Source organism: Lygodium microphyllum, chromosome 4, assembly GCF_053477565.2.
Source record: "Lygodium microphyllum isolate KBCC chromosome 4, Lygodium_microphyllum_v1.1.10, whole genome shotgun sequence".
Lineage (NCBI taxonomy): Eukaryota > Viridiplantae > Streptophyta > Polypodiopsida > Schizaeales > Lygodiaceae > Lygodium > Lygodium microphyllum.
The window spans coordinates 24,602,827-24,618,061 of record NC_141138.1 but is presented as its reverse complement, the minus strand read 5'-3'; positions in this window follow the sequence as shown (position 1 = coordinate 24,618,061).

Sequence of the window (15,235 nt, the reverse complement as noted above, 5' to 3'; positions counted from 1 at the left end):
CCCTAGCTAGCACATCCCTTTGCATATTCGAGTTGTCTACCAAGGCTTTGTAGAGCTCTTCACTCCTAATTCCTTATGAATACAATGGAGACCTCTCCCTCACTAGGTCGCTCTACGGGGCTCAGATTCTCTTAAAGAGACTCTACATGTGGCTGACGTAATCTCTAATGTCCTCCTTCTCCTTTTGATTGGCATTCATTAGTCAAACAATAAGGTTATCCGAGTACCCACCTCAGAGAATCTCTTGATGGAGAGACTCTTAAGGGTATTAAAGCTATTGCATTCAGCATAATCTATACTAGTATACCACGCCTATCCCTTATCTCTGAGACAAAGACTGAAAGCTTGTGCATGCTGAGCATGGTTGAGTTGCTTGGCAACTACGGGTATCTTTTGTTGGCTCCTCGAACTTGGAGTGATTCCTTGTCTTGCTAACAATGAAGTTGTTAGGGACGCTCCACTTTGCTCTACAACTGTGATGTCTATAAGTCTCTTTGTGAGAAGCTCACTGAATGTGAGATTGGCTTCTATGCTCGTTCCCTCTCCACATTGGGTCCTGTCCTATTCTGATTGGCAAGTGCTAAGACTCACTAGACCTCTCACATTTCTATTTGTTGCCTCATCTTTGAGCTCAATGTTCCTAGTTGTAAGTAGCTATGCCCTACATCACCTTCTTGGACAATCTCTGCTCTTCCTCAAGGTCAGTTATGATGTCCTTAGCTAGCCTACCATGATGCTCCATCTTGGTTTGTAAATTGTATTGATTGATCATTTGTTGGATATCGATTGGAAACTCTCCCAAGTCAAGTTGGTCATTTTCATGATTGGAGCTTGGTCTTGACATCTCGTCGGCTTGGTCCACTAGGTTATCGATCAAACTAATCAACTCAAGTAAGTTAAGTCCCTTATCGTGCCAATCTCCTTGCCCTCCAAGAGGATTGCTTTTGATACTCGGTAGCATTGGCCACGTGTTTGAAATTTGAGGGTCTTCTCCTATTAGTGGGTTCGTTCAAGTCTCTTATCTTGCATGTGAGTTCCTTATTAGTTTAGCCAATCCTCAAATTTAATTGCACTCAAGTGTTCATGGGGTGCTTCTTTTCATGCGTAGTGGAAATCAGGCTTTCTGCTTTTTGAGTGCACTTCAAGTGATTGTTTAGGCAATGTGTGACTATGACAAAAACAATGTGATGCAATGCAATTTTCTAGTCCACTCCCTCAAGTGGTGGTCACTCTAAAAGGTTTAGTTGGGTCCTCTAAGACGTTCTGGATGGGTGGTCTGAGATGTTCAAGGTAGCTTCCTAGGTGGCTGAGTCGTGATCTTGAAGTTTGGAGGCTTTATGAGCCATCTGATGTATCTGGATGCCTACAAAGGCCTTTCCTTGCTCTAGGTTGAGCTCTACCTAGCATGGATGTGTTGGATTGGTTGGTTTTCAAGTTTTGGTTAGTGTGTCCAATTATGAGAGGTTTGATTCCCAGAATTCAAAGTGTTTGATTTTGGGTATGCCCGAGTGAGAAAATCGAATGGCCTAAGTCCGAGTTTGGTGTGTCTAAGTCGATTTTCCGGATTGGATAGTCCGAGCTTGGTTATCCAAGTTTGAGTCTATCCGACTCATACTAGCTAATGGCATCTAATCGAACACTGAACTATAGGCATCTGAGTGGCCAAATTGGATTGTGCAAGTCCAAGTGGTACAATTCTGGGAATTGGACTTCGCAATGTGCATCCAATTTCGGTGGATCAAACACACAGCGAGGTAAAATATCAATTTGTTTGGTCCCTATAGGTGACGCTAAGCCTTGGAAACTTCCAAAATCACTAGTCAAGTGCTAAGGAAGATTTTTATGTACATGGATTAATCAAAAACCTCCCAATCGGTATTCTTGATCTTGTCTTTGCCCTAGAGCTCCAACTCTCTCCCTCTGTTTCAAAGCCCTAAAACTGAAAATGAGCTCTCTTACCACTTCTTAGGGTTTTAGACCCCTCTCCAATACTCCTTGGATGCCTTTTCCTCTTCTTTGCTAGATTTTAACCACATTTTCCTTCTATTTAGACCTATTGTTGCACAAAACCCTATTGTGGTTTTCTTTCTCTTCCCCTATGCCTACAAATCACAAGAAAATGCTAATGCCAATCCAACTAACTTATACAAACTTCAAAAATCCAAAACACTTACTTGCAATGAAGATCATACGTCCTTTCTTTGTACCTATTTACCTCAAGCACCAGTTTGGGGAAAACCCTCTAATGCTCGATTCGGAGTGCACAAGTACTCAAGGCTCGAATCCATTGGTCTCATCAATGAAACCAAAATGTCAGGGGTTTGACTCGATTGCTAAGACCCACGGACCGCTTATTACTCAAGCATTTCAAGCCAAATGCTAATGGCTCTCTATCGCATAAGCCATACGTGCTCTCAAGCCTACGAGTGTAGTGAGCTTACCTCAATGCCCGATCTAGTACCCCCCTCTCTCAAGCACCCTGGTAGCTCCATGATTTGATATGCAAGTTCAAGCAAACTCAATCCTCCACCTTCAAGCTCCATGCTACATGGACGCGTGCGAGACAAGAGAAGAGAAGAGAAGAGAATAGAATAAGAGAGGAGAAGATGGAGAGCTTCTCCACTACAGTCCCTCACCCTCACACACTCACACTTCCTCTCACAAGGACGAGCACATGCAAGTAGAGAAGAAGAAGAAGAAAAAGAGAGCCACTTTTTCCACACACTAGAATGAGCTTCTCTATTCACTTTTTGGCTTTTATACATGCCCTTATCCCTTTGGCCACCCAGCCCTTTTTTTTTATACATAACTAGCCATCTTGCCAAGGTCCTCTTTTCCTATTTCCTTCTATTTACATTATGACTTCACCTTTGCCCATCTACTCTTTACAACTTGCACAAGAGGGAACCTGGTGCTCTTTTAAAAAATTTTGGGGGCGCTTTTACATTTTAAAATGCACCTTTGCCTTTGCCTTGACTTTTAAGGTTGCCCTTGCTTTTTTGGCCTTTTCTCCTCTTATCCTATTGTTGGGCTACATTTTTTCGCTTTTCTCTACATTTTGAATTTTCTCTATTTCTTCATTTCCTTTTTCTATGTCTTGCATTGGGGTTAACAGTAACCTTCAACTTGTAGATCATTGGGTGGAAAATCATTCTTTTTATTTGCAATGAAACCGATGCCCAAGTCCAATTCTTTATACACACATAGCTAGCTCCCACTTAAGTTTATCATCATGACTCATGGCCTCTTTATAACAAGATGGCTCCCTTCAATATGTCAACATCACATAGTCGACCCTAGGCTAAAATGAGAGGACGAGAGATACGAGTAGATGTATATAATACAATAGGCTAACTTGGAGTAAGAATTTTAGCCTCTAGTATTTCTTCTTGAGACATCATAGGACTCTTAGCCTACTGCTCAATAGATCTCCCTGTTTGCTCCTCCACTAGTAGTAGAAGTAATATTTGTGCCCTCTTTTAATCCACGTGGCCCACTAGGACTTGCCCTACATGGCAAAATAATAAGGTAATACTACATGCCATAAAGTTTTTCTTATTTTCACTTCCTTAAGGCACTACTTATGCATATTTTTCACATTGAAGATTACATAATATACTAAAGATAATATTTCTATCTATCTAAATCCCAAAGGTGATAGCCCATCTCACCACTCTGTCTATAGCCTTTAAAAATGTATTTAGTGGATTTTGGCTCTAACTTAATGTGCCTTTCCACATGTACATAAACTTCACAGCTAAATAATCTTAAGTGATCATAAGAGGGCCTCTTGTTGTCCATGTCTCGTTTTATCTATTTGGGGTTAAAGGCCACTGGTACCTAGCCACTAACATTTTACTTATATATACATGCACACACCTATACACTAGAAGTGGAAGGTCCCCAACACTGGTACTTTATTATTTATTCTTTTAATAACAATAATAACAGAAGGTCGCGGTCACATATTGTGACTGTTGGGGTTTCCACACAACGGTCTCTCTCTTCTTGCTTGGACCTTCATAGCTCTTGCACTCTTCTTGCTTCCACTCGTACTTCCATCTTTCACTTATCTTTCAAGTGGTATCATAGCAAGCATATAAGGAGCTTCATTTATCATTTGCTTCAGCCCATGAAGAATCTTTAGTTCAAGCTCTCATGGCAGCCACACGTTCAGATATGCATCAGTCCTCCCATTGATTCTCAGTTCACTCCAACTTGATTTAGCCTTGCTTGAGCCCCTCCAAGGGACTATTTGAGCTTTGGAAAGTGATCCATAGAGCCATAGCTAACCAATAGTAGCAAAAGAAGCATTAGTCGCATCAGTATGGATTGCATCTGTTTTTTAGGCCCCTATTCTTGGCAGTCTATAACTCTCCTATAGCTCCTAGAGCTCCCCGCTATTTCCTGAGGAAATTTTATGTCTATTGTGTCTTGATGCTATTCAGGTATGCCACATATATGTATTGACACTTGGGATTAGTGTTTGATCTCAAATATAGTTATGACATGCTTTAGCGTTTAGATTTGAGCTACATTTGATGTACCTTGGCTTTGGTCAGTTGTTTTGAGCTTTAATGAGATTACTCCCTTACAAGGAATTGAAGATTCATTGGATACTTATGATGTATTTGGACTTTGATCAGTTGCTTTAAGGTTTACTGATTGTTGATAAATAACAAATGATGTATGCTCCAAGAAGAGATGTCCTAAATCCCATATGCACAATGAGGATAGTGGAGAAACTGGAAAGCTATAAAAGCATGTACTTGGTTCATTTTTTAATGCAATGCTATTGTACTTTGTACTTAGAGTCTATAACTGTATCCACTCAAGATTGTGTTTATGAGTCCAAGCTAACCTATCTTGGAACCTAATTCACTTGAGTGAAAGTTTGTGTCTAGTCATCAGTCTTCTTCAGGTCTCTTGTTCGTCAATACTAATTACTTTCTTGCAGACATTGAGGATTCATTTGATACTTATGCTCTCAGGTGTATCTTTAATGTGCTTGGGCTTCCCATATGATTTGATGCATATGCATGGAGCTTTTCTCACTTATCATTTTGGATTTGCTTCTAGTGGGAAACTATTGTATTTACTTGGTAGAGCTTGGTTTTCTAAGACAATGGGACTCTCTTCATTTATATATATGCTCTTATGCAGGCTACTTGATGCAATTACTTTTTCTTGTGGATTAATTTGATTCAGTATGCTTTGAATACTGGCACTTACCTCTATCAATAGTTTGTCAGTGATGTATACATACATATTGGTTATGTACTGAGTGTCATTGCTCTTGGCTCAATTCGTTGTGCATTTGGAATATCTCTACAATTGCTTAAGATCTTTTATATGTATGATCTATATGCTTATGGGATGTATTTCCTCTTCACACTTTGAGTCTGTGACAATCTTTGGTATCGGTGGTCAATGCTTATTCATTGTTGGTTTTATTCTGTATATCCTGGTTGCTATCTAGATATCCCTAGCAATGGAGCCTTCCTTTCTTGTCTATTTGCCCATAGTTGGATTGACACCACACACTATTGCATTTATAATAATGGTGTTATAATTATTGTTTTGAGTATTCTTTTGGAGAACAGATGTTTTTCTTTGGCATTCCATTGATTGCGGTTTGTAGAAGCTGTACCCCCTTTTGTTCATGCCTTTTTGCTTGCTCTTTTAGATCAAATTTGGGGCTATTTTATTGTAATTACAATACCCATACTATTGTCATTTATAGCCATTATGGCAAGTATTAGAGTTCAAAGATAAAGATGGACAAAAGCACAGGCAGTAAGGGAAGCAGACATGCTCCCTTCTCAGTTCATTCCATTAGCACATAGTGTAAAAGTCAACCATGTGTACTACACACAAAAGATCAACAGATCTAGATCTAATCATGGTTAAGGAGACTCTTTTCCCTGTCACCATGCATCATAAAGGGAATAGTACATGTATCCATAATGTCATGCTACGTATCATCCCCTGTGCAAACATATCCATGAGCACCTTCTACCAATGTTTCAAACCACTCTCCATGAGGAGTCACGTGGTTAGATGCCCCTGAGTCTATATACCATACATCATCTACTTTGCCTTGTGGAGGCAACCCTTTCTTCACATGTTGCATAGAAAACAACCTGTCATCCTCTTGCATACCACTAGAAGAAACATAATTGCCATGTTGTTTCTCTCTTTCTCTCTGATCATTCTGATTCTTGTAGCAATCCTTAGCTACATGCCTGTATTTGCCACAATAATGGCAATCCTTATTTGCATTTGATTGCTGTCCATGACTCATTTGAGGCTACTGCCAAGTGCCTCTTCCTCTAGCTGAATAACCCCCTCTTCCACAAGCATTTGAGGCACCTCTATTTGCTTGAGACTATGTATTTTGCCATCTAGTGGCTTGATGTCCACAGGCTGCATATGCATTTCCAACACCTCTTGCTCTAAAAATTGATATTCCTCATCCACCTCTACCCGTTTGATTGGTGTAGAAGACACTATCCCTACTATTTTCAAACCCACTAGAACTTGTATTGAGTACAAGTTTCACTTCTTCATGCAATAGAAGTACCACAAGTTCATCAAAGTCAGGCTACTCCTGACGCACTGAAATGGAAGTATCAAACTGCTTATACTCCTGTCCAAGTCCATGGAGGGTAGTAGCCACCAAATCATCATCCTCAACTTCAGCTCCAATTGAGCCTAGTTGCTCTACAATGGATCTGATCTCACTGACATAGACTTCAATAGACCTTGCATTCTTGGATATGTGGTTGAATTTTTGCTTTAGTCGTGTCTTTCTCACATGAGTGACATGCCCATAATTCTTCATCAATAAGTCCCAAGCAGCTTTTGGGGAAGTGCAGTTTGCAATTTGCATAGCCTTTGTGTCTGACACACATAATGACAGCCAATGCAAGACCTTGCTGGCCTTTTCTAACCAAGTCATGTGTGCCCTTAACTGATCGTGTGTTGGAGGTCTATCCTCTGGTAGCTTGGTTTCAACTTCAAGGCCTATGACTAGGTCCCAATAGCCTCTTCCAATTAAGAAATTAGACATCCTGAATTTCCATAAAACGAAATGGTTGTAGTCCAACTATTTGAGTGATATTATCCTTCTCTCATGTGTTTGCCATTTTCAAGGTCTTCAGGTTTGCAAAACCAGTAAATTTTAGTTCACACCGATATCATACACTTCCAAACATGTGGCAAAGCACCAATGCTTGTCTAGCTCCTTAGGCAACAATGCCACATATACTTGCCACAAACTGTTAACAATCAGCCCCACTACAAAAGTTGTAGTAAATCAGTTCAAAAACTGAGTATTTAATGCCCAAAACATTCCACCTTTACAAAACTAGTCAATTTTCCAAAATTCCAGTAGGAAATGTACTCCAATACCCTATAATGCAACCAACTTTTACTGTGAAACTACAGCAATAACCACTATTGCATTCTCAGCGACGAGTACTGTCTTTTGTACTCATTCAACTGTAGTTGCAATGCATCAAGCTTCTCAAGCTGAACAAGCTTTACAATCTGAATAACTTCAAGTATTCAGGTCTTGCAACTAGAAGACTATGTCCATTAGAGAAGCTGAAAACCTTTTTGTAGAGATAGCATCAATATCTTTGATTGGATCTGGAGCATTTCCAACAATGTAAATTTACATTTTCTTTGTCCTTTTCTACTATTTCTTGTGCATTTGCAGCCAATGCTACTTCTACCTTCTTTGCTTGTTGTTTTAACTGTTCTGTGGTATCTCTCAACACACTAATTAGCTACTTTGTCTATTTAGTCTGTGACATCCTTTGCTATGCACACCATCTTGACAGCACAATGATTTAACATAGGCCTAGTTCTGAGATTGCACAAATACCTGAGTTATCCCTCTGCTGCCATGCAGGCTTATACGATTGTTTCCCATTGTCTTGCAACAAATTTGTCATCCCACAACAACTGTAGCCCAGAGATGAATGGAAATTTCAGTAAATTTTTATATTAGTTGCACTATAATCTTCAATTGAGAAGGGACTCATTCCAAGAGCATCTGATCCACATTGTTCAACATCTCTAAGCTAAAATATTTAATGCAGTACTTGGCCCGTAAGCATCTCTTCTACTTTGGGTAGCATTGAAAAATAGAAAGCAATTTTGATACCACTATTCTCCTCATGAGTGCATCCATCTGCACTTTGACCACTGTGCTTGGGTGCATGAGAGCAGTGGGCCTTCTTCCTTTCAACAGCCATGACTGCGTTGTGTAGCATCCACACAGTTCATAGAGGAGGTCTAGTCTAGTAAACTTCCCTCCTATTACACTTGCAAGTCTTTGACACCCTAAGCTAGCATATAAGACCAGATTGGTTGATAAGGGCTTTAAGCAAGAGAAAGGGGGTGATTTTGATGATATCTTCTCTCCTGCTGTCAAGATGCCTATCCTGTGCTTGGTCTTAGCCTTGGTTGCTCAATTAGAGTTGGATCTTTATCATATCAATGTTTAGACAACTTTCTTATCTACATGATGGCATTTATATACAACAGCCTAAGGACTTTTTGGAAAGAGATAGGGAACACCTAGTGTCCAAATTGAAGAAGAGCCTCTATGGGCTTAAGCAAGCACCTAAGGAGTGGTACCATAATTTTAATGCTTTTATGCACTCATAAGGGTATTCTAGCAATGATATAGATTTGTGTCTATACACAAAGAAGGCTTGTGATCATACCCTTATTACCTTGGTACTTTATGTTGATGATATGCTTATTAATATGAATGCTAATGATGAGTTAGATGTCTTAAAGACTTATCTCAAGAAGATCTTTGAGATGAAGGACATGGGACATGTCTCACAGATACTTGGTATGCATATTACGTGTAATTGCTCTACGTGACTTCTCTACTTGTCCCAAAATAAGTACATTCATAAAGTACTTGAGCAATTCCATATGCATGATGGTAAGCCTCTTGGCTATCCTTTACCTTCTCATGTGAAGGTTAGTCAAGCTGATTATCCAAAGTCAAATGATGAGAGGGCCAAGATGGTCAAGGTTCCATATGCATCCATAGTAGGTAGTTTAACGTATGCCATGATAGCCATTTATCCTAACATAGCATTTGTAGTGGAAGTTGTGGCATGCTATATAGCTACACTTGGTAGGCAATATGGGGACACCATGAAGAATATCATGTGATACCTTGAAAGGCATTGAAAATAGACAGCTAGCATACATGAGCCATGGGTTACACTGACTCAGATTGTGCAAGACATGTAGACAGTTGGAAGTACATGTCTGGGTATGTCTTTATTGATGTTGGGGTGCTATCTCTTATGTCCAAGGTGAAAAAATTTGTGGCCTTGTCTAGTACTCCCGCCAAGTACATTGTAATCAAAACTAAGGTGGCTTGCAAGAAGGGCCTATGGTTAGGCTATTTGGTTATAGAACTTGGTATAAGTATAACTCTTACATTGCATTTGGATTCAACGAGTTTGATTCAGTTGGCCCATAATCCAATCTTCATGCAAAGACAAAGCACACTGTGGTGTGCTATCAGTTCATTAGAGAGGTGATAGAGGACAAGTCCATTGACTTTGTCAAGTTCCCTAAGCATAGGCCCACATATATTATTATGCACTAAGTCAAGTACCTTACTCATTTCTGACATTTTTGTGACCCTTGTATATCTAGAAAGCATGGATGTTTAGCTCATAAGAAAAACTTAAATAAAGTGAGATAGCATTTCCATTTGTTTTTTAGACATCTATCCTGATCCATGATGCATTTTGCTGCCTACTTATTGGAATTATATGATTTTTGATAGAAAGTATATAAAGGGGATACAAAGTTCCACATTTGGCTTTTTAGCTATAACAAGTGATCACATGTGACTCTCCATGACTAACTCCCAAAACTAATGGAGTATCAAAGTCATCTAGCTAGCTAGTAGATATCAAGCTCTTGGTAATCTTGGACACATGGCATATATTCTAAAGAGTAAAGGTAGATCCAGTTTTAAAAACAAACTACACATCACCTACATTAACTATGTCACATACATCATCATTACCAAGATGGATTGATCCATGCCTCTATTGATGTCACGTGAACAAAACCACTCCTTATAAGGAGCCAAATGAAAAGATGTTAAAATATTGAGAATGCATGCTATGGAGGATCAGTGATGAGCAAATAGACAATCATAATGAGGCATAAGCATTGACAAAGAATAACAACTAATATTATCCAAGCATAATGCAAGTACAACTGAATGATAATGACTGATAAAATGAGTGTGGGGATGAGTGCCTTTTATAGGCTTACAATAGGTGGTATTGGTAGGTGGAGAAAGGTGGAAAGTGATCATGGTATTCACCAACTGTGGTTTTAATAAACCATGCATACATGTCCTAGTCTAAGGCTTTATTTGCAATGTGTTTCTTCGCCTTGTTTGTTCCTTACAAAGAGGCTATGGTGGATGTGATTGCACATTTCTCAACCAATGTGCTAGAACCTAATCTTAAGCCAATTATCATTATGCTAGAATATGTACACAAAGAAAAAAGTAAAGAGTTTCACCATCATCATTATGCACAATCACTGCATTTATTTCTTCAATCTTTATCTTTCCTTTACCTTCTTTCCTATCAATATCCTTCTTCTTTTCTTATTGTCTCTTACTTCCATATTTAATAGCACTTGATATGACCTTTTTTAAAGCTATAATGGAAGGATCCAATGTTTTTTTGGACTTGGATTTGTTGTGTGACCATCTGTAGTCCCAGTTCTTATCTTTATATTGTTTTCTACCTCTTTCTTCTTAAGTTGCCAATGCCTAATCATTTTTGCCTTGGTCATGGATTTCCACGTATCTCTTCAACCAATAAAATACCCACTATATCACTAAAATTTAGCTCACCATTTGGAGCTAGATTACTGATGGCTATTCTAAAGGTGTCTTATGATATAGGCAAGGAGCATAATAAGAATATTGCATTAATGTCATCTTTGAAAGTCAACTCAAACTACATCTAGTAGACTATTTGAATTCATTAAAGTGACAAGTGATAGTAATACCCTCCCTCATCTACAACTCAAATAAGTTTTTCATTAGCTGTGCCATTCAGAACTGTAAAATACACACATTCTACTAAGTGTAGCATAATCGTGGATTCAACTACTTCTTCTAAATAAGAAAATCTTGGATCTCCTACTTTCTCAAATTAAAGTTAGTACTATATCAAACTTCTTGATGTTAAATAGTTCCATGTCTATTGCAAACTTGGATGAATCCATTTGCAAAACAGCAACTAACTATGGAGTAATATCAACCAAAAAATCAACAAACTGCACCACAAAATTGACAGAGTTTCTATAACATGTGCTCTCAATATAACCAAAACTCGGAGGACAAAAAAAGAACCATTGCGTAACAATATTGCATATAGCATTGTCCAAACATTGTGAAAATCATTGTATATAGTCAAAACATTGTATTACTATATCAATATTTACTAATAAATACAATAAGATCATAGCATCCAACTATTCAGAAGTACATCAATGGACTAATTTCCTTGAAACCACTAGAGTACATTGAAGAATAATAATCTTGCTCATTCATGTGTAGGTATGCATGGATAATATAGCAGTATATATAGCTCAAGAATGGCTACAGCATACACATCAAATTCCCTACTCTAGTAGCACTTGCTACATACAATAGCAGCTAACAACAAACTCCAAAATTGTGAAATATATAATTTACAATAGCAAACTCCAAATCAACAAATCATGAAGATTTATATTATTGTTGTTGACTAGAGACGCACTTATGTTCTGATACTACTTGCTGGAGTTGCAAGGAGAATGGAAATTGCACAAATATGGAGAGAAAGAGAAAGAGAAGATTCTATGTTTTTGGTGCCTCCAATACTTCCCTTATGAGCAACACCTTATTGCCTTATCACTCAAATAACAAAAAAGTGTATATATGTATAGTTGAGGTTAGTGATGGGCAACCAATCACATTGGTCTTTACCCCAAAGACTACATCCTACATACAAGGATATGGCCTTAAGAAAAATATATATGAAAAGAAAATAATAGGATTAAAAATGTTTCTTTGCCATTCTAAAGTTTCCTTAGCCTTACCAGGCATGTTCCTTTGACTACTTTAGCTACAACAAGTTGGAGGTGGATTCATTCTTGGAACATTCTTTTCTTATGCATGTTATAATATGATCCCTTTGTAATAGTCTTGGTAGCTTGAGGCTTTCATACTTAGGTAAGCACTTCTCTCCCCCTTGTTGTTTTGAATTCTATAGTTACTCGTAGGGGATTATTTGACCCTTTAGATCTTGGAGCCTCCCACTACATATTCGCTCTCCTTGCTGGGATTATTTTGGCAGTCTAGTTGGGTCATGGAGCTCCCTTGTGCATGAAATACAACCTCAAGATAGTGTGGTCACTTGGTGCAACTGATGTGTTTGTGAGGTCATTCGTTGTGCCATTTATATTTGTTTTATTTGCATCTTCTTCTTGTTTGGATATGTTATTAGTGCAGGAATAAACACAAAAACCAAGTCCAACCACATGAAATGATGTTTGGTGAAACTTGTTCTTCTAGTTTTGGAAAGAAAACACACTGTTGAACTTAAGGATGGAAATATTAGTACTTTTTCACTCAAACACATTTTAACATGCTTTTAACTAAGCAATTCAAAGTACTTGAAGTGAGGACTAGTTTGATAGGGAGTATGTAGTAGTTATAGCTTTTGCATCCTCCTTTACAATGTCTTGAAAAAAAAAATCTATTTTGGTTTTTTGGTATAGGAGATTCTACTAATCTTTTGGCTCAAGTAAATAGCTACTTTTCTACATCTCCATGCTACAATTGTTAGGATGCTATTTGGAGGACTAAATGAATTGTTTAGGGAAAATGCTTATTACAATACCTCTTTTTAGCCCATGTTTTTCCTTTCCAAATTACAAATTTGGGTTTGTACCAAAATCATCACTTGGAGAAAAGATTATGTAGCTCAAGGAGAAGAAGAGAAGAAGATAGTTTCTTGCTCCACGTCCCTCACACTCTCGTACTCTCAACTCACACATTCTTGTGCATGGAGTTTCTTAGCATGATGGGATGGAGAAGAGAAGATAGCATGCAAAAAGCTTCACACTCCATTTCCCTTAGTCCCTTACAAGCTCTCAACTCACTCTCACTCTCAAGGGAAAAATGTAAGAAATCACAAGAAGACAAAGTTTGCACACACATGGATAGCCTTTTCCATTAGTTCTCATCCTTTTTATATAAGAAATTTAGAGCTAGGGTTTCCCCATTTCCCTTGGGCATCCTGGCCCTTTTGTGGGCTTTCTAACTGGTCATAGCTTCTATTCATGCATCTAGACCTTGTACTTTAATTGGAAATCGACTAATACAAATGATAACTTTGAAGTATCAACTGGTTGTTACAATTTTCATGTTGGTAGGAGCATGGCTCTCAAACAAAATAATACTATAAGATGTTATGAAATCACTTCTTCTTCAAAAATTTGTAGCCTCCTTTTCTCTTTGCAATTAACATTATCCCCCCTTCTAAGTAAGTGCCAATCCTATGATAGTTACACCCAAGGTATGTTGCTACTACTAGCAAGAGGATCTAGGAGGGTATTGGTAAGAAGGGATTGTGTGTTATTTCAAAAGAACTGAGGAGGCACATAGCAGTGGTGTTGAAAAAATTAATGCTTGATAGATTTCTTGAAGAGAGAAGAAGTAGTGATGGCCAATATTGGAGGGGACATTATGGTTATGGGCCATTGATGTTGATGGGTCTTGAAGAGCTTCACAGAACTTGTTAAGTCACTCATGCTCTTCCAATGGGGTATATCTACCTTGTGTAATGGTTTGTGTGCATGCAAATGGAACTAGGAGTTGAGTCAAATTCCAAGAAATCTTGGAATATTGTCCCACACTTGAGAACCCACTTGTTGAGAGATTGTGGTGCTATTCTATTCTTAGGGTGATAAGCAATCCATAGAATGACTTGTCCTTGATGCACCTGGGATTGTGGCGCTAGGGTCTTGTTACAGCCCCCATGATAGCCCCCTTGATTTATACAGAACACATAATAGGGCTACAATGTTGTATACAAGAATATAACATATTGCTATAGGCAATGCAAGAAAAGGCCATACCATATCAAGGAATGAACAGAAAACTCTAATGGTACAAAACTATAAGAATACATCATAAATGAACCATAACAACATAATGAAGATAAAAATCAAAGAATATGAATAAGAAATGAAAGAAATATAGAGTTTGTCCCTGGCACCAACTATTAGAAACTTTATATTAGAGAGGAATCCCATCATACATCAACTCGTAAAATGATCAGAAAGGACATATAAAAGACACCCTTTTAGGCCACACCTATAACAACATAAGTAACTACACTTCATATAATATGCTAAGTCTATTCCCATCAAGAAACATCAAAGACTAAGTACAGACCATAATAAGGGTGAGCATAATGTACCAAGCCATGGCTAACACCTAGCATAGCTCGGTGGATGGCTGGGACAAGCATAGCTCAATGGATAGTTTGCACAGCCACAACTCGAGTCATTCACATGTCATAAGATGCCAAATGACTTATCCAAAACTAGACATATCTAATGAGCAAGATAATGAGATGACTTACTTAAAGCCTTCTACCTTGAAGTAAGCCACATAGAGAAATCATGAGTAGAGCTTCTCCAATAGGATATTCATAGCCCCTTAATGCATTTGCATAAGTTACAATCATTAAAATGATGGGATACAAAAAGAAATTAACGTTTTAGCCAAAGCATTTCATGAGCTATGAGGCTCATGAACATCATCCATTGATCATGCATGCACTTGACCAAAATTTTCTTCATTGCATTGAGATGCTTTTGCATAAGCATTGATCCCTCAATATCAATTTTCTTGAGCAACCACAGAAATTTCATGCTAAAATATTTCTTACATTGTAGAAGTCCACTCCTAAAAGGCTGATGATGAAATTTCACACATTTGGAGCATCAAACCATATTCATCAACCTATCTCTTCAAGTCATGTGCTTCATTGTCAATGTAAATCTCTCATTTTCTACATCTCAAGTAGCATAACATTCTTACTATCCTTTTCATCTACAAGCTGCTTCTATTGTAAAGCATGTACAACATCCAATTTGACTA